We start from the raw sequence: 27,051 nt of genomic DNA, 5'->3' as shown, positions 1-27,051 counted from the left end.
CTGTGTTCCTTTTTTTCTTTCTCTGCCTGAAAGAGTACAATATCAGGTATGTAAGTGGCTGACTCAGTCCTGACTCAGACATCAAGTGACTACAGTGTGACCTTCACTGATAAGAAATTCCAACTATAAAACACTTTCCTAGCAGAAAATGGCTTCTGAGAGCAAGAAAGAGATAAAAAAGGGGGAATTTCTTATCAGTGAGGGTCACACTGTAGTCACTTCCTGTCTGAGTCAGGACTGATTTAGCCACTTACATACCTGATATTTACCTCTTTCAGTCAGAGAAAGAAAAAAAGGAACACAGCATAGTTATTTGTGTGCTAGGCACTGTACATACCCATGTCTATCTCATTATGCCACATGTCAGTTGTGGTATCCTTTAAGGACCACGTGGTTTTTTAATGATCGGTGCTGCGCGGGCTCTCCAGCCCGCAGCACCGATCAGGTAAAAGGCAGGGCGATCAGACTTCCCCCCTTTTTTCCCCAATAGGGGGATGTCCTGCAGGGGGGGTCTGATCGACGCCGGCTTCCTGTGATTTGCGAGGAGGGGGCTCCTCAAAGCCCCCGTCCGCAGCGATATTGTGCGCTCCCTCCCCTTACCTCTCTCTATCTTCCCCTCTGTGAGGCGCAGGACGGATATCCGCCCTGCGCCGGATAGGATAGGCTTCAGCCTATCAAATGACGGCGATCCCCGGCCAATCAGAGGCCGGAGATCGCCGATCTTCGTCACGGCCGTATTGATGTAAACAGCGGGGATTTCATCCCCGCATGTTTACACTACGTGTGCGAGTCGAGATCGGTGGCTCGCACACTGTTCACGGAGACACCCTCCGTGAACTGGCATGGAAAGGCCGCTCGAACGTTTCCATGCAAAACCACAAACGACCAGGCGTTAGCTGGTCGTTAAGTGGTTAAGTAGCTAGAGGTGCCCCTGACTGAATGGAGATCTTGTCAGTGGAATGCAGAGACCCGGGTAAGTAATCTCTCATTTACACTCTTATCAGGACTCTGCATAGGGAAGGAAGGAGCGAGGCACTGGGGGAGGGGAGTGAGCCGCCTTTCCATCATCAGGTGCCAGTAGGCACGTGCCTAGAGTGCCTTATGGTAAATCTGGCCCTGATCACAGGGATGTCAGTAATGCTGTTACATGGCGTTTGCAGTGAACAAAACAAGCAGCATAATACGGTAGCGGTTTTTGTGGCAGTTTTATAATGTCTTGTAAAAGCGGACCTGAACTCAGAATTTCCTCTCTACTCTAAAAGGTAAGCACCAGCATAATAACCTTTAAAGAAAAACATTTATTTGTTACAGCTGATACAAATCCTGCAATAAATCTGCTGTGTGTCTTCTTCCTGCTTTCATGGAAGCAGGCATAAGGTTAACATCCTGTGTTCACATAATAGCTGCTCTGCCAAGGCAGCCAGCTGATACAGCCGAGAGATCAAATTACAGTTGTGATTAGCTACAGATGAGGGGGAATTCGACCATCCAAACTCTCAAAATACATACGGATGCATTTCTATCTGTCCTGTGCAAGAGTTCAGGTCCACTTTAACCACTTGCCGACTGCCCACTACCAATTGGCGGCGGCAAAGTGGCACCCCCAGGACCATCTAACGCCGATCGGCGGCGGCACCTGGGAGACTGGTCAGCCGGGGATCGCGCGCACCTGCCGGCATTAGGCTCCGCTCACCTGCGACGTCAACCCGCTGGCCAATTAGCAGCGCCGGCAGGTTGTTAACCCCCGATCTGCCGCATAGAAAGCGTATAATACACCTTGTAACACCTTGTAATGTATACAAAGTGTATTATACCGGCTGCCTCCTCCCCTGGTGGTCCCAGTAATCGAGGGACCACCAGGGGAGGAGGCAGCTGTGCATGTAAACACACACACACACACTGATCCTGTCCCCCTGTCCCCCTGATCGCCCACAGAACCCCTCAGACCCTCCCCCCCCCCCCTCGATCACCCTTTCAGACCACTGTTTGCACCCAAATCACCCCCCTAATCACCCATCAATCACCCCCTGTCACTACCTGTCAACGCTATATTTTAGATTAGGTCCTAAAATGCCCCCTGGGGGTTCCTGATCACCCCCACACCCTCAGATCCTCCCCAGACCCCCCCCCCCCTTTGTACTGTATACATCTATTCTCCCCTGTAATCACCCACTGATCACCTGTCAATCGCCCATCAATCACCCCCCGTCACTGCCACCCATCAGATCAGACCCTAACCTGCCCCTTGCATGCACCTGATCACCCTCAGATCGCCCACAGACCCGCCTTCAGATCACCTCCCAAGTGCATTGTTTACATCTGTTCTCCCCTCTAATCACCCAATTATCACCCATCAATCAGCCCCTGTCACTGCTACCCATCAGATCAGACCCTAATCTGCCCCTTGCAGGCACCCAAACACCCGCCCACACCCTCAGATCGCCCTCAGACCCCCCCCCCCCCCGATCACCTCCCCAGTGCATTATTTACATCTGTTCTCCCCTCTAATCACCCACTGATCACCCATCAATAACCCCCTGTTACCACCTGTCACTGCTACCCATCATACCCATCAGATCAGACCCTCATCTGCCCATTGCGGGCACCCAATCACCCGCCCACACCCTCAGATTGCCCTCAGACCCCCCCTAATCACCTCCCCAGTGCATCGATTGCATCTATTCCCATCTCTAATCACACCCTGAGACACCCATCAATCACCTCCTGTCACCACCTGTCACCCCCTAGCACACCTACCCATCAGATCAGGCCCTAATTTGCCCCGTGTGGGCTCCTGATCACTCGGCCAAACCCTCAGATCCCCCTCAGACTCCCTTCCGATCACCTCCTCAGTGCATTGATTGCATCTATTTTCCCCTCTAATCACCCACTGAGACACCTATCAATTACCTCCCGTCACCCCCTAGCACTCCTACCCGTCAGATCAGGCCCTAATCTGCCCCCTGCGGTCCTCTGATCACCCAGCCAAAGCCTCACCCGCCCCACCGCAGTGACAGATTTTTTTTTTCTTATTACTGCAAAAAACACTGTACAATAACTGTGGCGCTGTAAAGATCAGTTTTGATTTTTTTTTTTTAAATCAAAACTCAGTGACCACAGCTTTCTACTTCACAAGTACTCCCTTTTGCTAGGTAGGTGCTCTTTTTCCTGGGTAGTCTCAGAGGAATACACCCTAAATTTAGCAGTCCACCATGGCAAAAAAGGGGTATTCTGCTGAAGAGGCCACCGAGATTCTGGCCCAGTAGGGTGAGTGCGATTGGGAAGCCTCATCCGACGAATCATCTGGGTCAGAATACGAACCGGTGAACAGCAGTGGCTCTCTGGCCGATAGCAATGACGAGGTTGAGTTCCCGGCTAGAGCCAGGCGTACCACACCACGTCACTGGACCGCAGGATCAGACTCAAGGGCAGCAGAGTGGTGCTAGCGCTGATCCGAGTTTTCTTGGTGAGGCATGCACCAGCAGCGTAGCATCTCCTGGACCTAGCACCAGTACTACCGTAGACCCTGGTGAAGTGGCGAGCACCAGCATGGTAGTAGAAACTGGTTCGGTGGCACGTGCATTAAGACCCAAGTCGCAGCCACCAGCAAAACGTGCCTGTACTACCCATAGTCTCCCAGAGTTGCTGGCAAATCCCAACTGGCAATCCCTGGTTCCGCCGCACCCGTAGTCTAGAGTCCAGGTGGAGACAGATAATGTAGGATTGGCATTTTTTTCAGCTGTGAAATCTGCTTCATTTCTGACAAAAGATGAGTGAATTAGGATTTCATCCTTTCACTTGTGCTTATTGTGTAAACAGAAAAAAACACAATTTTTGTTTATTTGCATGCATCACAATAATACATATATTACCTTTTACATGTGCAAACTAATGACTTAGTTGTAATAAGCATTACTCTGAGTTTACAGCAGTGTCATTACGCTTTTCCTAATCTTCTCCTGGCTGTATTTACTTATCTGCTGCTTATGAGAATTTTTAATTGGACTTTAAACTACTGTACAAATTAGATAATCCAGAATTAATAAGGATTTTTTCCACCTTCATTCAATTTACATTTTCAATTATTCAACAATTTATTTTGTTAGCCAATATTGATCACTATTTTTCCTGAACATCGCAATATCATTATTTTATGTTTAATTTCCATTTTTTAATGAACCTGTACACGGAAACGCGGAAAGGAGTTGGAACCACTTTTGGGAATTTTCTCACTGTGTATAGGTCTGGCAGTATTTTCTTTATTTCCTATGTTGACAGAAGGATGGTAAGTCTCTCTGACTGTAAATTAGTTTAAATTAATACGTGTAAATACAACCAAATGCAATACAAAGGCTTGGCAATGAGTCTTTTTTCACTAGGTCTGTATAGGATAAAAAGTCATGAACTATGTGTGAAGGAAAGGAGATTTTACCACCTGCTTAGAAAGTAATCTGTAAGATGCAGAATATCTTAACAGCATGCAGTTCTAGTAAATTCATTTCATTTTTCCAAATTACACAGTGCAGCAAACAAAAATCAGATGACTAATGAGTAATATCCTTTTTTCTGTAATCTGATGTGGTGGTCACATGACCAGCCCTGATGCTTCCTCCCTTTCCATTTCTGACAGAAGAAAAAAAGGCACTACAGTACAAGCTATTGTTATTTCCTACTCACTCACTCCTCCCAGCTCAAGAAGAAGGTTGTTAACACTTAATTTTATCATGGAGGCTTCAATAAAAATAAGGAATTGATTTGAAATACGTGCTTCTGTACATCCCTGGAAATTTACTGTATAGCTGTCTTACAAAAGTGTTCCCTAAATAATTGATGAAAAGATCATAAGAATTATGGCATGTATCATTTTGCAAATTATTACTAAATAATGATTTAGTTAATGGTTGCCAATTGTAAAATCTTTCTTCATTCTGAGTTACAATCTTCAATTCATAACAGATGGCGGCATTTTTACTGCTGGCAAGATGCATTACTGTGAGATGTTTGTTTGTTGTAGTGAGCTAAAATAACACCTGGTCTTCCATAGTCCTCTGGGGCAGAATGCTGTGACATACATGTAAAGAAGGTGTCGGGAAATGTAAGTACAGGGTGAAGAAACCTTTTCTCTCTGATGTGGCAAATTTCCTAACTGCATGAATTACCGTATTTTCCGCCATATAAGACGCACTTTTTCGAGCCAAAAAATGGGGAGAAAAAGTCCCTGCGTCATATACGGCAAGGGCAGGAAATCCCCACCTTCCGAACGCCCGCCGATACGAACCGCCGACCCGCCGCCATTGGGGATTTCCTGCCTTGCCTGTCTTCCGCTGTGGCTGCCTTCCCCCTTTCCTCCGCTTGTCCCTACCCCCTCCTCGTGTCGCCGGGTCCCCCCGTATGGAAAACGGCAGCGGCAGAAGCTTACCTTCTCCATCTTGCCCGCGGTGATTGAAGACATTCAGCTCCTGTGTGCGGCTTCCTCTAGTGCCGGCTTCTAATGACGTGTAATTGATGACGCCTTATGGGGGGGCCCGGCGACACGAGGAGGGGGTAGGGACAAGCGGGGGAGGGATGGGGGGGGGGACTCACAGCAGAACACATAGCGGACACAGAGTGGAGGAGGCACTTGGGGGAGAGGACACATAGGGCTGACAGGAGGACACTTGGGGGGTACAGGAGGACCCATGGACATGACAGAAGGATACATGGGGGAGAAAGCAGGACACCTGGGGGTGACAGGAATGACACATGAGGGTGACAGGAGGACAAATGAGGAAGACATGGGGACACAGGAGGCCACTATTTGGGGGAGGACATGTACAAGACGCCCCTGAAATATGGACGCACCAGTTTTATTTTATTTTTTTCCCTAGTTTTTGCCTTCTAAACCTAGGTGCGTCTTATATTCCGGTGCGTCTTATACGGCGAAAAATACGGTATTATTCCCCCTCCAAACCGTTGTTTAGTGGGGGTTAAAATGCAATTCGGCTTCCAACTAGTATACTGTTTTTATTGTAATTTGGGCTCCATCTTTTGCCAGCACCAAAATTACTCACTGAGCGCCGCTATGGCCATAATTCACATTAAAGGAAACCAGAGACGGCCAGAGACGGAAAAATTATAAAGATTTTATACACACCTGGAACTTTCTCCAGCCCCATCCGCATGGATCGCTCCCACGCTGCCGTCCTCCGCTGCCTTTATCACCAGTACCGGGTCCCATCACTTCCGCCGGACGTGGCCAGTTGTACACATCGACAGGGACTCCCTCCGTCTCGTCTGCTTTATGCATGCGCAGTACAGAGGGAGCGCACTGCACATGCATCAACTGGACCTGACTAGCCGAAGTGACAGGACCTGGTACCGGCGATAGAGGCGGCAGAGGATGGCGGCGTGGGAGCGATCCATTCAGATGGGGCTGGAGGAAGCCCAAGGTTTATATAAATCTATTAATAGCTTCATCTCTGAGTCTCTTTAAGGCCTATGGTGGCACCCAAATCTTGACGGCTGCACAGCACCCTTTTTACCTGGCTCATCACAGCCTAGGCTAAGCATCACTGGGAGCATGAGGTTTGTACCAATATGTAGCAATATTTAGATATAGGGTTTCTGATGCTGAAACCAGGATAATTAACATAAAATTGGGTATCCTACCTAATATTATACAATATGCGTCCTGTCCCAATGGCTTTTGCGCTACTGCTCATGTCCTGCACTGACAGCCGTTGAGACAGGACAGAGGACAGGCTGTCCGAGCAGGCGGGCGTGTGTGCGCGTACACGGTGGTGACAGACCTAGAGCCCATTTTTAAACAGACTTAGGTCACTAGTCCTGAATAATAGATTACTTTCTACTATATGTCACTACGGTGACTCTTGAAATTACTCCATATCAAAACAATAATTTTAGTACTGAGTGTGCAGTGTGAGTTTGCTGTGATTTTAGTTTTCACCAGCAGTATTTACAAACACCTGTGACTGACAACTGAAGTTGTAGGTAAAGATTTGTGAGATAAAGTGATGTATTTACAATATTACAATGATCCATTCATTCTATATGAAGGTACACCTGTCAGATGAGTCACTCCGGCATACACTGTGGCACCTATAAATACAGTATCATAGCTGCGGCGTGCACATCTTAGCGACATCCTCCAGCAGTCTGGGAAATCCCCTGGCCATCTAGTTAAAGGTTGCACAGGAGAGATGTTGGGAACATGTTTAGTGAATATGGTTCTTTTTAGCTCCAAGGGAGTTGTTGGCCTTTGTTTGGATGTAAATGATGCCACTGATCACTGATTAATGCTGCACCTGATAGAGGATCTTACAGTGAATCATCAGGTTTATTCAGAGGTAAATGCCAAACGGCACATTCCATCTTCCTTAATGTCTATTACTGCAACCTGACCTTTAACAGCAGCTTTTCGCTAGTTCCAGTAAGAGGACATTTGCATACTATTGATTTTTATTTCTTTTTTTAAAGAACATTATTTACTCTGCATTGTTGCACAAATGATTGCAATAATAGGTTATAAAATTGTTTGACATATAAAGTGCCAACTTGGTAATTCAATACTGAAAGATAAATCTGCATCCCTGACTCTGATAATACATTATTATATAAAAAGAAACAAAAAACACCTACAAGTACTTGACTGCTTCTGCGCACAATATGTAGACCGATACCAGCATCAGCAATAAAGGGAACTCATAAATAAAATCTCGGGCTGGGAGCACACTTTGCAGAATTGCATGCAATCCTGAAAAACACACACAATTCTACCAAGTGTGCTTTAAGCCTAAGGCTAGGTTCACAGCGGAACGTTATTGTGCTGCATTAATAAAGTGTTATAATGCAGGTTACTGCACTACAATGTTAAGCCTATGTGGCATTCACAGTGCGACGATTATGTTGCATTGTAAATATTACGTGCGTTACCTCTAATCATGGGCCTTAACAGATACAGGGAAGAATACTTTTCATTGCCTGTATGCCTCACTGTACCTACTGTATGCAACAGTAACACAGCATTAAGGTGCGTTGCAACTTTTTTGTTGCGTTGTAATTTTAACATCGCATTGCAACACAACATTCCACTGTGACCCTAGCCTCAGGGAACAAATTATAAGTGGAATTAAAGCATAGATCTGGCAGCGCTGGTACTGGTCTGTTCCTATGTTGGTGTAAAGCTAAGTACTCACCTCGCGATGCAGGGAGATGGATCCAGCGACGTCTCAATGATAACGAGCCCTCCGCCAATCCATCTTCCTGCCGGCAGGTATGTGCAATGTTACACAACGGGCGTGATGTGACTTCAAGTGATCACGGTACTTTGTCCAAGAGTCGTCAGAGATTTTAAAGATCTGATCCGACCTGACGGTGTTATTGCTGCACAATGCTAAGCGACGATCATGCAACTCTACCCACGTTGCGAGATCGTGTTAACGGACGCTTGTCGCTCAAAAATATCAGCAGTCGGGAAAATCGTTCGAAGAATAGCGAGGTGGATACAGGCCCTCAGGCCTGGAACCTACTACAAATCGCAAATCGCTTTTGCAATCGCTAGAGTTTATAATGAGCATTTTGTAAGTGATTTCTTGAGCATTTTCTGGCTATTAGCGATTAGCAATTTTAATTCTGATTGGTCCTTTCAATGTATCATCATTTTATTTACAGTTTGCATTAATTTAAAATTGCACTCAAATCGATATGTGTAGCGATTCATGAGCAATTACGCCAGCGTTTATATACTTTACATTGCAGAAACACAAACACTAACGCCACCAAAATGCTGCATGTCCTGTGATAGCGATTGTGCTAATCGTAATCACTCCAGTGGAATTTGGCCCATCCTTTAACATTGGCAGAGCGTTTAGGGAAATCACTAGAGTTTTGAATCGCTCCCTAAACGCTGTATGGAAATCGGGGTAAATTCACAAAAGCTTGGTCAACTTTAAAATTACTGGCATGTTAAGTTTACCGATATTTACACAATTTACAAAATGAATTGCACAAATTTACATTGGTTATTGCATATGCAGCATAAGTAAGGCATGTATATAGTGAGTTATGCAATTTGCATAAATAAGGAATTGTCGGTAAAGTTGGAGAAGGTGGCCATACACATTACAATCTGGTTGTTTCATAGATCAATTTATGTAAAGGAATAGAAGGAAACACATTGTAAAAGCAATGTTTTCCTTCCATAACATTGAACAATCATTTAACTGGTTGTTCCCCCCCCGATTACAATTTTTGGAACATAAAACATAATTTTAACAACTGTTCATAAGATAATGTGATAATCACAATTTTATTTATGATCATTCTAGTTGAATAATTAAATCAAGTGTTTAAAAGATGACATAATATGTGGCCAGCATTAGACATAAATGCCACAGTCAAGATTACCCTTTTCTCTTTCCTTCCTGAAAACAAGAACTATTTGTTCTAAAATTAGCAAAGTATTAAAGAAAAGAACAGGAATGCAAGGTCTGTTGGGAAGCAGGTGGTTTTGGCGCACAGCGCTGACTGCGTAGTGCCTGACTTGGGCACCACTACAGCACTAGCGCACCCTGCGCGCAGTTAATTCAGGGGTTCCAGATTCAGGCGTCTGAACACTTCTCCCTCTGAGTTACTATGACTCGGAAGGGGAAATAGTATCTTATGCTGCCGGAAACTTGAGTGGCAGCAGGGTGAGCTGTCATTCGGATCACCCTGTGCCCAACTCACCAGCGGGGAACATATACGTATGCCTCTCTTGATGGTCTGAGGTGGCTGAAATAAGCACTATAAGATACTTACAGATGTGACATGACAGCTGTATAATATAGCTGGATAGTAAGTCTAATGGCTCCCTGCAGATCAGCAAATTAAAGTGTAACTGCATTTCCCATCTAATATTGTGGTAATCATGCTTCAGCTTTGCTTGACTGAAATCCACTTCTGAAATGTAAAAATATGACATTTCCTGCTGTGTCTTACAAGACCCTTTCAAATATGTCTCTGTAGAAGGGATAGGTCAGCCTTTCAAGTGGCATCAATTTCACAGCAAAAAAGTGACATTTTGCTTTTTGATACTTATTTTTTTTGCAAACGTCTGAATTACTATAGGTGCGGGTCCACCATCTTAGCTACCAGTATGCATAATGCACTGTTTCAGATTTCTGGACCTCTGTGTGGGGTCTTAAACATTACCTACCATATTTTGCGACGTATAAGACGCTCCGGAATATAAGACGCACCCAGGTTTAGATGGCAAAAACCAGGGAAAAATATATATACTAATCCTGGTGTGTCCATATTCCAGGAGCGTCTTATAATGGTGTCCCCAGAAGTCCCCTTCTGTCCTATTTGACCTCCTGTGTGTCCCCTTCTGCCCCCAGGTGTCCCCTGTGTATCCCCAGGTGTCTTCTGTCACTGGGTGCCCCCCCCCCCCCTTCCTTCTGCCCTCTGTGTGGCTGCTCTGTTCAGCTTCTGTCCCCAGGTGTCCCCTGTGCTGTTGTCTTCTTCTGTAACTGCTCCCCCTCCTGACCACTGTGTAGCCTCTGTCCAGCCCTCTTGTCTGTATCTCCCTGCGTATTACACGTCCCCCCCCCCTTCCCCTCCCTGTGTGGTCTCTCTGTCCCTAGTCTCCGCTCGTGTATTAATGTCCCCCCTTCTGTCACCTGTGTGGCTGCTCTGACAAACCCCGTATTCTATGTCTCAGCTCCTGTGTATAAAGTCTCTCTTTCTCTCCCGCGTGGCCGCTTTGTCCCGCCCCCTAGTCAGTGTCTGTCTCCCGGTGCCTGTTAAAAGTAGTACCAGCCAGTGTATCTTACTGCGTCCACGCCGCCCGGGGATCGCCGATGTCTTCACTTCTCGCTCTAGTGACCGGCGCTTGTGGAGATGACGTCATCTCCACAAGCGCCGGTCACTAGAGCGAGAAGCGAGGGCATCGGCGATCCCCAGGCGGCGTGGACGCAGTAAGATACACTGGCTGGTACTACTTTTAACAGGCACCGGGAGACACTGACGGGGGGGCGGGACAAAGCGGCCACGCGGGACGGAAGGAAAGACTTTATACACAGGAGCTGAGACATAGAATACGGGGCTTGTAAGAGCGGCCACACAGGTGACAGAAGGGGGGACACGGCACACCAGAGTGACAGATGTGGCTGGTATTATTCAGGGAATACCATATGATGCGGCGGGTCGGCGGTTTGTAACAGCGGACGATCGTAACTCGGGGATTCCCTGACTTTGCCGTATAAGACACAGTGGCTGAGAGGTGTAGCTGAGGATTGAGAATACTAAACACTGATTAGCGTCATACTCAGCCTGCCCTCACTTTGATATAACGTAACGTAGTCAGTGAACAGCTTGTATAACAATGTACAGTCAATTTGTTGTAGCAGCAAAATAACTTAGCACACAGCCATTCATGTCTAAACCACAGGCAACAAAATTGAGTACACTCCTAAGTGAAGAATGTCAAAATTCTGCCCAAAGGGTCAATGTTTTGTGAGCTTACCATTATTTTACAGCACTGCCTTAACTCTCCTGGGCATGAAGTTCACTAGAGCTTCACAGGTTGCCACTGGAATCCTCTTCTACTCCTCCATGACAAAGCTGGTGGATGTTAGAGACCTTGTGCCCCTCCACCTTCCATTTGAGGATGCCCTACAGATTCTCAATAGGGTTTAGGTCCAGAGACATGCTTAGCCAGTCCAGCACCTTTGCCCTCACTTTCTTTAGCAAGGCAGTGGTCATCTTGGAGATGTGTTTCGGGTTATGTTGGAATACCACCCTGCGGACCAGTTTCTGAAGGGAGGGGATCATGCTGTTCTTCAGTATGTCACAGTACATGTTGCCATTCATGGTTACCTCAATGAAGTGTAGCGCCCCAGTGCCAGCATAATGCCAACTAATGCAGCCCTAAACCATCCCACCACCATGCTTGACTTTAGGCAAGACACATTTATTTTTGTAATCCTCACCTGGTTGCCCCCACCACACAATTAAAATCCATCTGAACCGAATACATTTATTTTGGTTTCATCAACCCACAGGTTCAAGTAATCCATGTCCTTAGCATCCTTGTCTTCAGCAAATAGTTTGCAGGCTTTCTTGTGCATCATCTTTAGAAGAGACCTCCTGCTGCCATCTTGAACTTCCAGAGAACAATAATACCAAATTAGCACACATGCTCCTCATTCACTCCTTAGACCAAATTTGTACATTCTTTACTTAGGGGTGTAGTCACTTTTGTTGCCAGCAGTTCAGACAGCAAATCTGCACTGTTATACAAGCTGTACACTGACTACATTGTATCAGAGCAATATCTTCAGTGTTGTACCATGAAGATACAATAAAATAATAAAAAAAAATTTGAGAGGTGTACTTACTTTTGTGAAATACTGTATACAGTAGAGTGTCGGTGATCCTGCACCGTCAGGGAACGGCTGATGCTAGATAAGAGTGCTTTCTGTTTGCTTGACACTCCATGTTGAAAATAGGACAAGCTTATACAGAACTATACTATACTATGAACTCTGTATTAAACGTTAACATACGATAATTTAAAGTATATTAACCTGTGGGGAGCTGTGGAATGCAGCTTTAAAGGGAACCTAAGACGAGGGGATATAAATAAATTATACATACCTGGAGCTTCCTAGGTAGCGGTAATGTCGGTGAGAGCGTTCTGTGCCCGCGCCAACTGAAGGATTTTTGGGGCTGAATTGCAGAGGATCTGGAGCTGGAGGAAGCCCCAGGTATGCCTCCCATCTCAGGTACACTTTAAGCACAGCAGAGCCCACAAACAGACTAAGAAGTTTGCCTTCACCACTGTGAGTACTGGGTGCTGGTTGGTTGAGACTGCTGGTTAGCTGAGTTGCGGATAACCAGGGCTCTACTGTATCATTATCGCAGAGTAATTATTGTCATTTTCCTTGCATTTTATGACAAATGTCTGGACTCCTGATCATGTGACTATGCCATCTAGGCACTGCCAAGCGAGATGCATGCTTAAAGATCTTTATTAGCAGCCCCAACCACTCTACGCTTTATCTAATTATTTTTAATATATTGTTATTCAGCATGCTGACAACATAAAGTTGGTGTCCTTTGTTGGGGACAAATTAATGACTAAACTAAACTGATGAATATGGTTCAGGTGGAAGGCTGAAAACACTCTAAAAATATTATTACCTTGTTAGCAAAATGTATATAAATATTCACATTATGAGTTTAGTTCTATTTTAAAGCAGTGAACTGGTGTCTAGTTTAGTATAATTTTACAGCAATACGAACAAAGGCCTAGCTCTAGTCCAAATCTTGCTTTCAGGCTACACAAACATTTCCTCTAGAGGGAGCTCTACTTATAAATGTACCTCAACCTCCTAAAAGATTTTATCAATGCAGTTACATGAAAGTTAACAGAAATGTCATTGTCTTTGAACAGATAATATCTTACAATGTGAGCCAGGCAATGCTACAGAAAATAAAATAAAAAATCAGGTAGAGTTTTAGGTTCTAATGCACAGTAACAATAACAATACACAACAAAGGGAGCTCTTATGTGTCTGGGTAATTATGTTTTCGCTATTGCCATTATCATCAAATTGAATGTTCCCAGAGTTATTATAGTAACTGCTCTAATCAAGAAAAAAATAATCAAGAAGAAAGCCCATATCGTAACTGCTGAACCTCATTGCATCTCAATGATACCACTTACACAGCGCTTTCATTGTGAGCCATCAGTTGCCAAAGAAACCCACTCTAACAACACAGGAAACATCCAGCACTCCACTGACGAACAGCTATGCAGATATTTTGTCAAGTTCTTGGTGGAATGTGAAGTAACTATGTACATAGTATGTACACTGTAAATGCATGTTGGTATAAATGCATGCAAAATTTCACCCAAAGCAGTTTGTATCTAAAATCAGGGCTGCTGTCTGCGCCTGACAGCTCTTTTTAGTGACAGTACTAGTATCACTGATCGCTCCAAATTAGGATACAGGATTTATAGTACCAAAATGTTAACTTATGAAATCTCCTGGATACAGCTGAGTACAGAATGAGATAATCAAAATCCAATCTGACTCTTGTACAGGCACCCCCAAGCTCTTGGCATGAATTTGTTCTGGAAAAAGCTTTTAGACTGACTAGATATTTTTTCTGCCTATCTCGATCGTATTTCCGCAAGCACAGTGGTGCCAGGAATGGGTCCTTGCTTATCCCCTCTCTCCTCCATAGAAATAAATAGTCTGAGGCTATCTAGTCAAATATGAAGTGCCAGCATATGCTTGCTGCAGTTCCCAGAGGGCTTCCATGATCATGCCTGGAAGTCAAACAGCCCTCACACACACATACTGTTCCCAGCTTTGCAAATGCGAACGACAGGCTATTACTCCTTGTAATACTAACAGCACCATTATTTAGCTGTAGATCATTTGAAATTTTTTGAGTTTGATTATTATCAGGAGCAAAGATGATTAAAACCTAAGGATGGCGTGATCATGACAGAAGTGAGCCCTGTACAATCCATTACCTGCAGGAAACAAGGTACCAATGGTTTATGTGAGAGTGCAGTACACTGTTGTACTGTTACTTTGCGAGCGTTACCCATGTACTGCGGACTATGCAGATTGTGCAACACGCGCTACTAGAGTGGCATTACTACCTGTACAAATGATGTGCACTGTCTGCGCACTGCAGTTTTACCACTGGATATTGAATTGATACCTATGGAACTATGTAAGTACATGCTGAGCAGTTTAGTTCTAACCCACTGCTGACCAGGACTGGAAAACAATGTCAAAAAAAGAAATTCCTCAGGTTCTGCTATTTCCTCACCATTCTGTCAGCATGAAGTACCTTTTTACAAAGCTTTACATTTTACTACAGGAGTATGGATGAAGCCATATAGTTTTTCTTATGAGACTGCAGGTGTGTAATGTTCAGGAAAAGAAGCTGGAAAACTAAGCATCTAATAGCCAATGGCACATTACATAAGGCATCCCAAGGATCATTCCACACATGATTGGCTGTGTCTGCCCTAATTAATACATTTGTAAATCTGAAGAAAGAAGACAGGACCAAATCAAGGAACAGCAAGCAGCACCAACCAAATGATGAGAAGAAAAGGGAAGGAATCTTTACTGTAGTGTTAGTAACAAAACTGCATAAGAAGGGACAAGGCAGCTAAGTTCCCCAGACACCCACTCCGAACTTCCAAGCCCTCCTGGGCAGTACTTGCTCCTCTGTTCTGAGTTCTTGTTTGCCCCCTTTGCTACAATTGCATGCTCCCCTGGACTGTTTCAATGTACATTTCTCAATGTTACGTCTGTCTCATATCTAATAGACTACTGCTATTGCCATGTGTAACACAGCCAATTCTGAGTACGTCAATCGGCAGACTCAGTGAATGATTCCGAAATAAATAACAGTAGTTCTGCAATACTGTAAATAAAGGGCCTGTTGCACGAACCGCTAGTAATATTTCCATGCGCAAGTAGTGCACTGCAATATTACTGGCACTAATGCCAGCAGAGTACTGCACATTGTGCAAATAGTGCGACCCACCGTACATGAGTAACGGGAGTTTTGCTATGGTACCGCACATTATGATGTTTGCTCAATGCACATTATCATAGCAACACTCACATTACTCATGTACAGAGAGTCATGCTAATTGCACTAGGAGCAGCACTCTGATGTCATAACTACTGGCAATATTACTGTGTGCAGGGCAATATCAATGGTGGTTTGTGTAGAAGGCCCAAAGTGAGTTAAAGAAGATAGGAAGTTCTGCCTTAAGGCTGACCTTATTAGGCTTCTAGAATGCAACAACAGATTAGGTTGCCTAGAACTGTTTATAGAACAGAAACCTGTCAAGAAAAATACTAAAGGGTTTCATCAAAGAACTTTGAACTTTCAGAAGTGCTGCAATATGATAAGTTATAGTTAAATTCAGATCTAATTTCATGCAGTGATTATGGCTAACATTCTTTACCTAAGGTCTGAGCTCCCTCTGTCTCCTGACTGGACTACATGAGTATTCATCCACTCATTGGCCCACATATTGCAAGTTTACTAGCCCCTCCCCATTTTGCTAACTCACTATATGGTTCAAATGATTTTATGGTCAGTGGATGGCAGTGACACAAATGTAAAGTAACTGATTGGGGTAATTATAATGCAGTGAGGGTAAAAGATCTTAGATCTCTGCAGATGGCCAATGCAGCCATGAGATTAAGAGACGCTTATTGCTTGGAAGGAAAGCTGTGGCAAGCTTGGACAAGATACTAAAGGATAGAGACATCACTTTACCAACAAAGCTAAGGATAGTTAGAGCTATGGCCTTCCCAGTAGTAACATATGACTGTGAAAGTTATACTATAAATAAGGTCATGCACAGAAAAATTGATGCTTTTGAAATGTGGATGTGGAGAAAGCTAATGAGAGTTCCCTGGACTGCTAGGAGATCTAACCAGTCAATACTTCAAGAAATCAGGCCTAAGGGCTCACTAAAAGGGCTGATACTTACGCCCTTATTCAATTCACTTTTTCTCCTATGTTTTCTCCTAAGGGATATTTTCACACCTTATCAATAAAATGCTGTTTAAAGGGAACCTAAACTGAGAAGGATATGTATGTTTCCTTTTAAATAAGACCAGTTGCCTGGTAGTCCTGCTGATATTAGAAACACAGGATCAGCAGGAGAGTTCAGGCAACTAGTATTATTTTAAAAGGAAAAATACATGTCCTTCTCAGTTTAGGTTCCCTGTAAGCCACCAGCAAACAAGAAAACATTCAGAATCATTTTGACAGTACTTTTTCATTAACTTTTTGGTACTTTTTAAATTTTAAGTGCCAAAAAAGTTACTTTAAAGAGAAAATGAAAATTATCTCCAAGAAGAAAACTTGGGAGAAAAGGTGAATTGGATCAGGCCCATAATGAGAAGACCAGAGTACCGTAAATACTTGATGCTTAGAAAAATTGAAGGGCAAAAGAAGAAGAGCATAACAGAGGCTAAAATGGGTAGACAACATATATGAAGCTGTGAACATGCCTATGTAATAGCTGAAAGAAGCAGTGTTTGACAGAGACATGATGTGCAGAAGTACATATGGTCATGAATAAATGAGGAGAGGGTGAGTGACAGAAGTTGAAATGTCCAAGTACAATGATCCAGCCTGAGCTCAGCGCCTATTTTGGACCAGCTTATACTGCAATGGCTAACTCCCCTGTTGCTACACAACCGGCCCTGCTGAGACAAAAGGCAGCGCACAGTACTAAGCTTTTGAGGCCGATGAAAACAACAATGCAGCAAATTGCAGCTATTCAGCTTGAGTCAGCTCTAAATTACCCTGTCCAAGTATTATGCGTGTTAGTTATTTGTCAGGGAAAAAAGAACTTGTAAAATATTGGTAGCTGCGCTTCTAATCTCTCACGTTTGTCTGTATGCCACATCTTGTGGGAATATATGCTGCTTCTCTTTGTTAGAACATACAATTATATCTCAGTTTAATTGCTAGCTTGTTGCTTTTTAATAGGAATTACTTGTCTTTATGAAGCTAATAAAGAGCAAGGCATCTTCCTTTTATTCAGTCCTAATAGAAAAGATGAGACATAAAGAATGCTTTAATTGATATGTAAATGCAGTTAATTTCCAAAATACAAAATCTCTGTACAGGTAATAAAGATGCTAGTAAAATGTACTCATTGTGTAGGAGAGAAATTGAAGTTGGCTGCAGCGCCACATACAAAAGGACATAACATCTAAAGAAAAAAATGGCATGTGTAGAGCAAGTATGGATATATGAACTAGTCACGATGTAAGAAGCTTGGACAGCAATGGAGAGCCTGTGAGATCCAGCAAACCGCCGGTACTGCCTTTCTTTTATAAATTGTTTATAGTATTAGGTGTCAAAACTTAGCAATCTTCACTTGTGTCATATCAGATCATAATGATGACTGGGGAAAGGTTAGTGAAATCACAGTTCTGGAAATTGTTGACACATATAGCGCCTGCAGTTCAAACCTTTTACATTATATCGAGGTAGTTCTGGATTTATTCCAAAACGTTTTTATTGCTGGCGGAGTTGACCAACTGTTGTATCAATTAAGCCATCCTCAATACTCATTATGGTTAAACTGGATGGACGTATGTCTTTTTTTCAAAACAATTATGTGTAACAATGATCTGAAATGAGCCAGGGAAAGGATGAACTTTTTTTGCTACTCAATAACAGAGAATTAAAAAAAAAAGTCAGTTTAGGATTGCTGGATCAGACAGGCTTTCTTCTGCCTTCCAGCCTTCCTAAATCTATAAATCTAGGCCTAGCAGATGATTGACTAGGTAAAGGAACAATGGAGTACACTGAGGACTAGAGGAGATCCAACACAATTGGACTCAAATATATATAGCCTGCTGTTAAGTAGCAAAATTTGTCAGCCTCATAATGAGTTGGCATGCCGTTGCAGCTGTACAGATACTCTTAATGCAATTCCAAGCTCATGGCTTAATTTAATATCAATATGTATGGAAATACCAACGCAGAAAAATTATATAATATCCTCAAAATAGGTATTGTTTTTTTTAATTTGGGGGTATTTCCACATATATTGGGGTGTTGTGTGTGACCACCCTCCAGAAAGTACTGATTTTCTTCTAACTGAGACTATACTTGTGTCATCACTGAGGGTGCGTTTCCACTTGAGCGGAAACCGCCGCAAATCCGCAGAGTTTCCCCACAGGCGAATAGCGCGGGGAAACTCTGCCATAGGGAGCAATAGTAACGCCAGCCGAATCGCTATCGCTAGCGATTCGGCCGGCTTTTCCATCCGAATCGGCGTGGGAGGCTGCGGATCCCATAGCCGTGCATGGCAGGGCTGATGGGATTCGTCTGCTTTCCCCGCAGACCCGGAAGAGTCGGCTCACGTCTCGCAGACGTGTGCCGCTCAAGTGGAATCGCGCCCTGAATTTGTTGCATGTGGTACATCACAACAAGCATCAAAATCAGTGCCATCGCTCACGGCCATTCATTTGTAACACGGGCATAACAAGTACGTTGTCCGCTAGCACAAAGCTCGCCTCCTGCTATTACAATGGAACCTGAAGTGTCACGAGTTCCATTGTAAAGCACAGATGTGAATGTGCCCATTGTGGGACCATTGCAGTGCAATTATAACATACATTATAAGGCATAACAACATGTGAAGTGTGAATGAACTTTAAGCCCATTTACATATATTGTGGAAATGATGTGGGTTTGAATATTAATTGTCCCCTGTAAATTGTGTGTTGTGAGCTCCATTTATGTTGATAAAAACTCAGTGCTTAAGATCTGGCTTCCGTTTATTGCAAGCATTAATGGCAGACATTTTTTTCAGCTCGATTATGGTACTTTGTTTTATGTGCCTATAAAGCAATCATTCCACAATGCTTCTAAACAAAACAAAAAAAAAAACCCTAGCAAATAGAAGTGTAACGATTTTCTGTCCATTAAAGGATTTCTTATGGTGCCCATACATGGTACAATAAAAATGTTAGATTTTCCTGTTTATTCGATCTAAACAATCGAATTGAATGAAAGTAGAATTTTTTTTTCGATCAAGAAATTCAAACGATTATCCCGTGTTTTTGAGAAAAATCTGATCGGACATGCTGGAAAAATCTTTATATTTGATCTAATGGAATAATCAAACTAAATTATCTTATCGAAAAAAAAAATGAAAAATTGTACCATGTATGGGCACCTCTAAAGGTGTAGAAAATGAATAACAAAGCCCTGTGCAACTAATTACCCTTACTGCAAAGTGGGAAATTCTGGACCGGCTCATAGCAGCTGTACTCCTAGCACAGCACACAGAATACTGTTGCCATGGCTGCAAAGAAGAGACATTTCAGTTCACTGTTATGACAATTTTCAGCAAGTTGCAGCAATGGAAATGTCATTTATAGTAATATGACTTATGCAGCACAAATCTATGCTTATTGAATTTTTCTTTTTGTAAACAAAAGTAGAATTTCCCTTTTATCCTCCCTTAAAGGATCACTAAGTTAAAAATGTGGTATTATGCATACAAGACAAGACAAGACAAATAACATTTATATCGCGCTTTTCTCTTGGCGGACTCAAAGCGCCAGAGCAGCAGCCACTAGGACGCGCTCTATAGGCAGTAGCAGTGTTAGGGAGACTTGCCAAAGGTCTCCTACTGAATAGGTGCTGGCTTACTGAACAGACAGAGCCGAGATTCAAACCCTGGTCTCCTGTGTCAGAGGCAGAGCCCTTAACCATTACACCATCCAGCCACATACAGTATGTATAAAATGTTCATTTGTTCTAGAGTAAAATGCATTAAGAAATACTTTTTTCCTTCATCACTGACACTTAAAATACGATATAAAAATATGACAGATTTTGGACTATTCCATTTCCTCATAGGGGATTCACAGGGATTGCGTTATTTTCAAAAGGACTTACTGAACAGCAGTTGGTTAGCTCAACTGTCAAAACAGTGTTCAAGCGAGTAGGAAGTATGGCCAACATCTTTGTATAGATCCTTTCCAGGTAGGGAAGAGTAAAAGAAATGCTGAGAATCCCTCATGAGAAGATGGCCTAGTCTAAAACCTGCTTAAGGTGTAATAAACCAGTGCTATAGCTCACAGTCTCTCCACAGTTGGATGCCGTTTAATTCTCTCTGACAACTAAGAGGCCATAAAACTTGTGTTTGGGCTGTGAAAAACACAAGATGTGGGAAAAAGATAAGAAGTTCCATAGGTCTTCATTGCTAATAAACTGAATAAATGTAAAGAAGAAAACATAAAGAACATATCATTTCAGGAAGGTATTATTTAAGATAATTTGTAAAGATAAAATCAGTTTTTCATCAGTTTTTTTTTCCACTTAAGGTTCACCAACATTCCCCTCCTATCTTGTAACCCAAGCTAAAACGCACAGCACATGCCACAGACACCATTAGATGCTGACCTGTGCCGTGCTCAGTGGGCACAGACATGCAAGCAGTAAAATTAAAGCCAAGCATTTAGAGCATATAATACATGGCTTATCAGAGGAGACCATTATGCTGGGAAAAATCAAAAGGAAGAAAAAGAAGGGGATGGCAGAGGTTACAGTGGATTGACAGCTATGAATATGCCCATGCAAGATCTAATAGAAGCTGTGGCTGATAGACAGGGCCAGCATACCAAAGTCCTGAGGTGATGAACAGTCATATCCAAATAAATGGCTGAAAAGAGGCAGAGCACTCACAAAACTTGCCAGTTAGTCTAACAAGTGGTTTGTGATATTTAAAGTGGAATAAAACTCTGACATAACAGTCAATAAAAATTTGTTTTCCTACTTTTATTAGCCATTCAGTTACCATATTTGCTTTTGTACACAATATTGCCGGTTTACAAATTACAAGGTCCCAAAGTACAGTTTATCTGAAAGCTGCCATTGCATTTAATTCATAGATTTTAATATATAAATACAGCAGCTATCTAATGAAATTTTCTCATCTGTCTCTGGTTGTCAGCTCAGTACAGTTCCATTTCCACACATGGCTGGCTGTAACTAATTGTAGCAAAAGAGCAATGTAAACAAAAGATAATGTTATCACCTCTTCGGATGCGGATCACAAGCTGAAGGAGCTTTCCACTGCAGAAAAAAGTGCTGTGTTTAAATGTTTGAATGCTGTTCTGCTACATTTTTTTATGACAGTAGGTTTAAGGCTCTCAATCTTTTAGATCAACAAAGAAATACTGACCACTTTAATATTTTCATAACGAAAACATAAAAATATTTTACTATAAATAAATAGAAAAAAAATCAAGGAAAAAAATATATACATTCCATTTAAAAAGGGCTTGGGTGAAACTAAAAGTAAGGGGATAACCCCTTGTAGGTTTAAAGAGTAACTTTAGCAAAAAGGGAAAAAAATAAAACAGTACATTACAAAGTGAGAAGTTAAAAAATTGAAGTGAGATCAATAAATGATTAATATTCACCATGTATTTTGTTCATATCCACAATAGGCATGCATATAATCACCTTTACTACTGGCAGACATGAAAAAAATCAGACAGCACCAACTACTATCTATAACCACACCCACTAACAATGTGATAGGCTAAAAGGTTGTGGTTAGACATACATATCCACAGAGGGACATACTGGTTGCTTGGTAGTTGGCAAAAGCAGTTATTTCCCACAATGCAATAAGATTCATAGACAGGAAACTGTCAGGACCTAGGTCCTGACATCACATTGTATTGTGGGAGGACTTTCACCACAATATGAGCCATACAGACCCCCCCTGGTGATCTATTTTCAGAAAAGGTAAAGATTTCTAATTGGAAAAGGGGGTATAAGCTAATGTTTGGGATGAAGTTCAATCCTTGGTTACAGTTCCTCTTTAACAATCAGTTACTTTATATTCCATTGCTTATATTCTGCATACTGAATGATAAAACATTCTTCCAAGTTAATATTTAGGAACCGTAGAAGTGGAATACATTCATAAGGTATTGGTCTTGCGTGTGCAGAAGGACAAAAACACTGTTTAGCTAATGCCTATAAACAGGCCTGGACAGAGCCAGAACACTTAAATAGGAATAGAGCACTGTTTAAACTGTCTGTGTCCCAGGTGTTTCTTGGCACAATTCCTTATATTCAATGACTTGAGCATCAAGGATTAAAAAGGCTTCACGATGCTAAGATCTCATAAATACATGTATGAACAAGCATATATCTATGGAAACAAGTAACTTCAAAGTTTGTCGTGTGACGGGTTCTAATATTATTTTACTACCATCCATTAAAGCATTGTTAACTCCCAGAAGTCAATGCTCCAGTGAGCTTTACTGCACACTATAGTGGATAAGCAAACATACCAGCTGCTGCACATTAGCAATGACAACAAAAATATTACATTACATTATTGCAAATATAACAAATTAAACTAGCTTTTAGAATGCTCATTCTTGACATAAAGTAACAAACAGTTTTTTGACCAAAACAAATGCTTTGAGGCTTAATGCAGTAGGGTTCAGGAAGGCTACTGTAACCGATGCATTAATTACTGATGGTTACAGCACCTAACTGAATTACTATGTAATAATAATACACAGCACTGTCCATTATCTAGTCTGGCCACTCATGCAGCTGTTTGAATTTGTTGTCTCAATTACTGCAGAGCAGAAGCCGAACATGTTTAACTCTGAAGAAAGGAGCAGAAGATGAATGTCAGGGTTCTTGCAAACTGTCGGGGTTCTGTTGATCCTGTCACTGGTATCAAGGGGTGAGCAGCCCCAGGGCGTGGGGTCTAAACAAGCACCGTTCTTCACCAGAACACCCCGCAAAGGAAGATGGGCCATCACCCCCAGTGGGTGGCGGACTACTTTGTTGCCTGGTGCTTGCCAGGTCAAGACCCCCAGGACTACCGTACCAGTGACAGAAAGAACAGAGGATACCTGACGGGATAGGAGGGGGTTCGAGCAGAGCAGACCATAGAGCTATCAGTCCACGACAGGCTTGCTGGGCAGGAAGGCCTAACCTAATGAGAATCTCAGGTACAGTAATGACAGGAGGAGTTCCCAGGAGGGGAACGGACATGCAGGGGAAAACCTGGGATGGAAGCAGACTGAGGGGGACCCAGGAGTGGAACGGACAGGCTGGGCAGAGGCGGACATAGGCCCGTGCAGACCGTGTAGCTGCACAGGGGCCCCATGTCCTCTAGGACCCATGCCATTGGACCAGTTAGGGCCTGATTATCCTCTAAGCTTTTCTCCTTGTATTTATCTCTGAAACTTAAGAGAAACAGTGAACATAACTTGCACACTAGTCATATACAAGTTTAAAATATGTGCTACATTAATACAGTGCCTAGAGAATGTGACCTAGGTTCATGTGCTTTTATCTTATCGGCATTGTTTGGATCCAACCATGATCTGTTATGACCACACCCACTCACATGGGGTCCGATTTATTTATTTTTGCACAGGGGCCCATTGTTGGCTTTGTCCGCCACTGAGGCTGCAGTGGGAAGCTGACTGAAGGGGTACCCAGGAGGAGAACAGACAGCTAGAGGAATCCCAAGGAAGGTAGCTGGCTGACTGGGGAAGTTCCCAGAAGGGGAACTGGCAGACGAGAAATCCCTGGGATGTTGCGGCAGACTGTAGAAGTTCCTGGAGGGGAACTGACAGGCTGGGAGCAACCTCGGGATGGGAGCTGCCTGGAGGAGTTCCCGGAGGGGAACGGACAGCTGGAGGAAACCCCGGGAAGCTGCGGCTGACGGGAGGAGTTCCCGGAGGGGATCTGGCAGGCAGGGGGAATCCCTGGGATGCTGCTAACTGGAAAGGCTCCAAAAAGGGGTACTGACAGGCAGGGTAAGTCCTGGAGATACTGACAGTTAAGGGTAGCCCTGGGAAGGGAGCTGACAGCCTGGGAACCCAGGAGGTGAACTAACAAACAAGGACACTGGTAGACACTGACAGGGGAGACTGACAGGCAGGGATCAAAGTTAAGGTGGCAACACACGATACAATAAAATGATCCGATTTTACAGCAATTCGATAAAAACGATCGTATCTCTCAAAAAAAATCGAAAGCTTTTTTTCATTCGACTAAAAAATCCGATTGGATTTCCCGTTTTTTTTTCCGATTTATATCGATCCGGAATGCCAGATATTTCTCTTCAATTTCTACTAAAGATTGTATGGTGTGTGTTGGACTGTCAATTTATTAATACACACCATAGCAATTTTCTCAGAGTTTCCAATCATTTTTATTATAATTGGGGAAAAATTTAACATAGATGTGTGGTATATTGGTCATATTTTTGAAATGTTACAATCTGATTGCAATTCTTAAATTGAACAGATATTTAAAAAATTGTTTGGTGTGTGGCCACCTTTAGGCTCCGGCAAACTATCAGGTTAGGGGTAGCAATAGGGAAGGCCAACAGGGATAAGGAGAGGGAATGCCATGCAGAGGGGGATCATGGAAAGGGAACCTGGTCGAGAGGGAAGGGGGGTAATGGCAACCGAACGCTGTGGCTGTGACTAGGGATGCAACAGCATCTCTGAATGAGAGCACAGGATTTAAATACCCTGGTTCTTAATTACAGAGAGCACAGTACTCCTTCCACCACAGGGATAAAGGAGGAGAGAGGCGCGCGCATAGGCTACGATACATACACTTCACGATAGATAGACATAGGACTATGGTAAGGAATAGAGTGTGAGCCCCTCTGAGGGACAGTTAGGTGACAAGACAATATACTTTGTACAGTGCTGCAGAAGATGTGGGCACTCTATAACTACTAAATAATAATAATAATCTTCAGTAACCGGGCAGCACGGTGGCGTAGTGGCTAGCTCTCTCGCCTTGCAGCGCTGGTTCCCTTGTTCGAATCCCAGCCAGGGCACTATCTGCAAAGAGTTTGTATGTTCTCTCCGTGTCTGCGTGGGTTTCCTCCGGGCACTCCGGTTTCCTCCCACATTCCAAAAACATACGGATAAGTTAATTGGCTCCCCCTAAAAAATTGGCCCTAGACTGCAGTACTTACACTACAAAATATAGACATATAGCAATGGTAGAGATTAGATTGTGAGCTCCTTTGAGGGACAGTTAGTGACAAGATATATATATACACTGTACAGCGCTGCGTAATATGTCGGCGCTATATAAATACTAAATAATAATAATAATAAAAGTAACCAATGGTTCTGTATTTCTGTCACCACTGAAGGTATAAGGGGGTGGAGAATAACAAATCCCTTTCAAAGTACCACAAAGAAACACACTGCTGATGAAGACAGAAACTCTTTAGACACCACCAGAGACGTCTATTAACATACATAACAATAAAATATCATGACAGGCTGGGTGGTTTATTGACCGCGTTTTACACATATTTCAAATGAGTAAGGGGTCTGCTGGAAGAAATCTTAACTCATTAGCAAGGGTAGGTGTGTTTATCTGATTATAAACCACTGCATCTCGTTGGGCTAAGCTCACCAGTAATGGGAATAATGGTTTAGCAAGGGGGAGGATTTGCCACCCCCTCTGCAAGGCTCACTCTCAGTCCTGACAGATATAGGTGATGATAATTAGAGCAGAGGGGAACCTCACTGTTTTAGTATTGACTCATCATTAGACTTACCCCTATGCTCATTGTTTGCTGCATATTGCTGTGAACATCTGCACAGAGATGATAAATAATGTAGATGCACAAATTATAATAGAGACGCAAAAGGATAATCACACAATGTAGTTAGTTTACTATAAACATATAAACATAGACACAAAGTAAAAGCTTATGCTACATATACTGGGTTCAACATGCCAGCATAATTACTGTATATGGTGCTAAACTCAGGGGTAAAAATAAATTATTATTATTATTTAGTATTTATATAGCGCCAACATCTTCTGCAGCGCTTTACAGAGTATATATTGTCTTTTCACTTAACTTTCCCTCAGAGGGGCTCTCAATCTAATCCCTACCACATTTATATGTCCATTGTAGTCTAGGGCCAATTATAGGGAAAGCTGATTAACTTAAAGGGAAGGTCCAAGCAAAATAAAAAAAATGAGTTTCACTGACCTGGGGCTTCTACCAGCCCCATGCAGCCATCCTGTGCCCTCGTAGTCACTCACTGCTGCTCCAGTCCCCCGCTGGCAGCTTTCTGACCTCGGAGGTCGGCGGGCCGCATTGCGTACGTTTTTACGCATTCCCACTAGTGCAGGAACATTAACACATACATTTTTACGCATTACTGGTTCAATGCGTAAAAATGTACGTATTGAACCAGTAACGCGTAAAAATGTATGTGTTAATGTTCTTACACTAGCGGGAATGCGTAAAAACGTACGCAATGCGTCCCGCCGACCTCCGAGGTCAGAAAGCTGCCAGCGGGGGACTGGAGCAGCAGTGAGTGACTACGAGGGCACAGGATGGCTGCATGGGGCTGGTAGAAGCCCCAGGTAAGTGAAACTCATTTTTTTATTTTGCTTGGACCTTCCCTTTAAGGAAGTATACTTAATTAAATTAAA

The 27,051-nt window shown here is 43.1% G+C and overlaps 1 protein-coding gene across 3 annotated transcripts in view; it reads right to left on the bottom strand.

Moving 5' to 3' along the window:
- ULK4 (unc-51 like kinase 4) overlaps positions 1-27,051 on the bottom strand; it is an 892,004-nt gene that overhangs the window by 37,034 nt on the left and 827,919 nt on the right. The gene's annotated exons all lie outside the window — the stretch shown is intronic.

This window comes from Hyperolius riggenbachi, chromosome 5 (genome assembly GCF_040937935.1).
Source record: "Hyperolius riggenbachi isolate aHypRig1 chromosome 5, aHypRig1.pri, whole genome shotgun sequence".
Taxonomy (NCBI): Eukaryota; Metazoa; Chordata; class Amphibia; order Anura; family Hyperoliidae; genus Hyperolius; species Hyperolius riggenbachi.
Note: the sequence above shows the minus strand (reverse complement) of the source record. Positions and strands in the feature narration are given on the sequence as shown.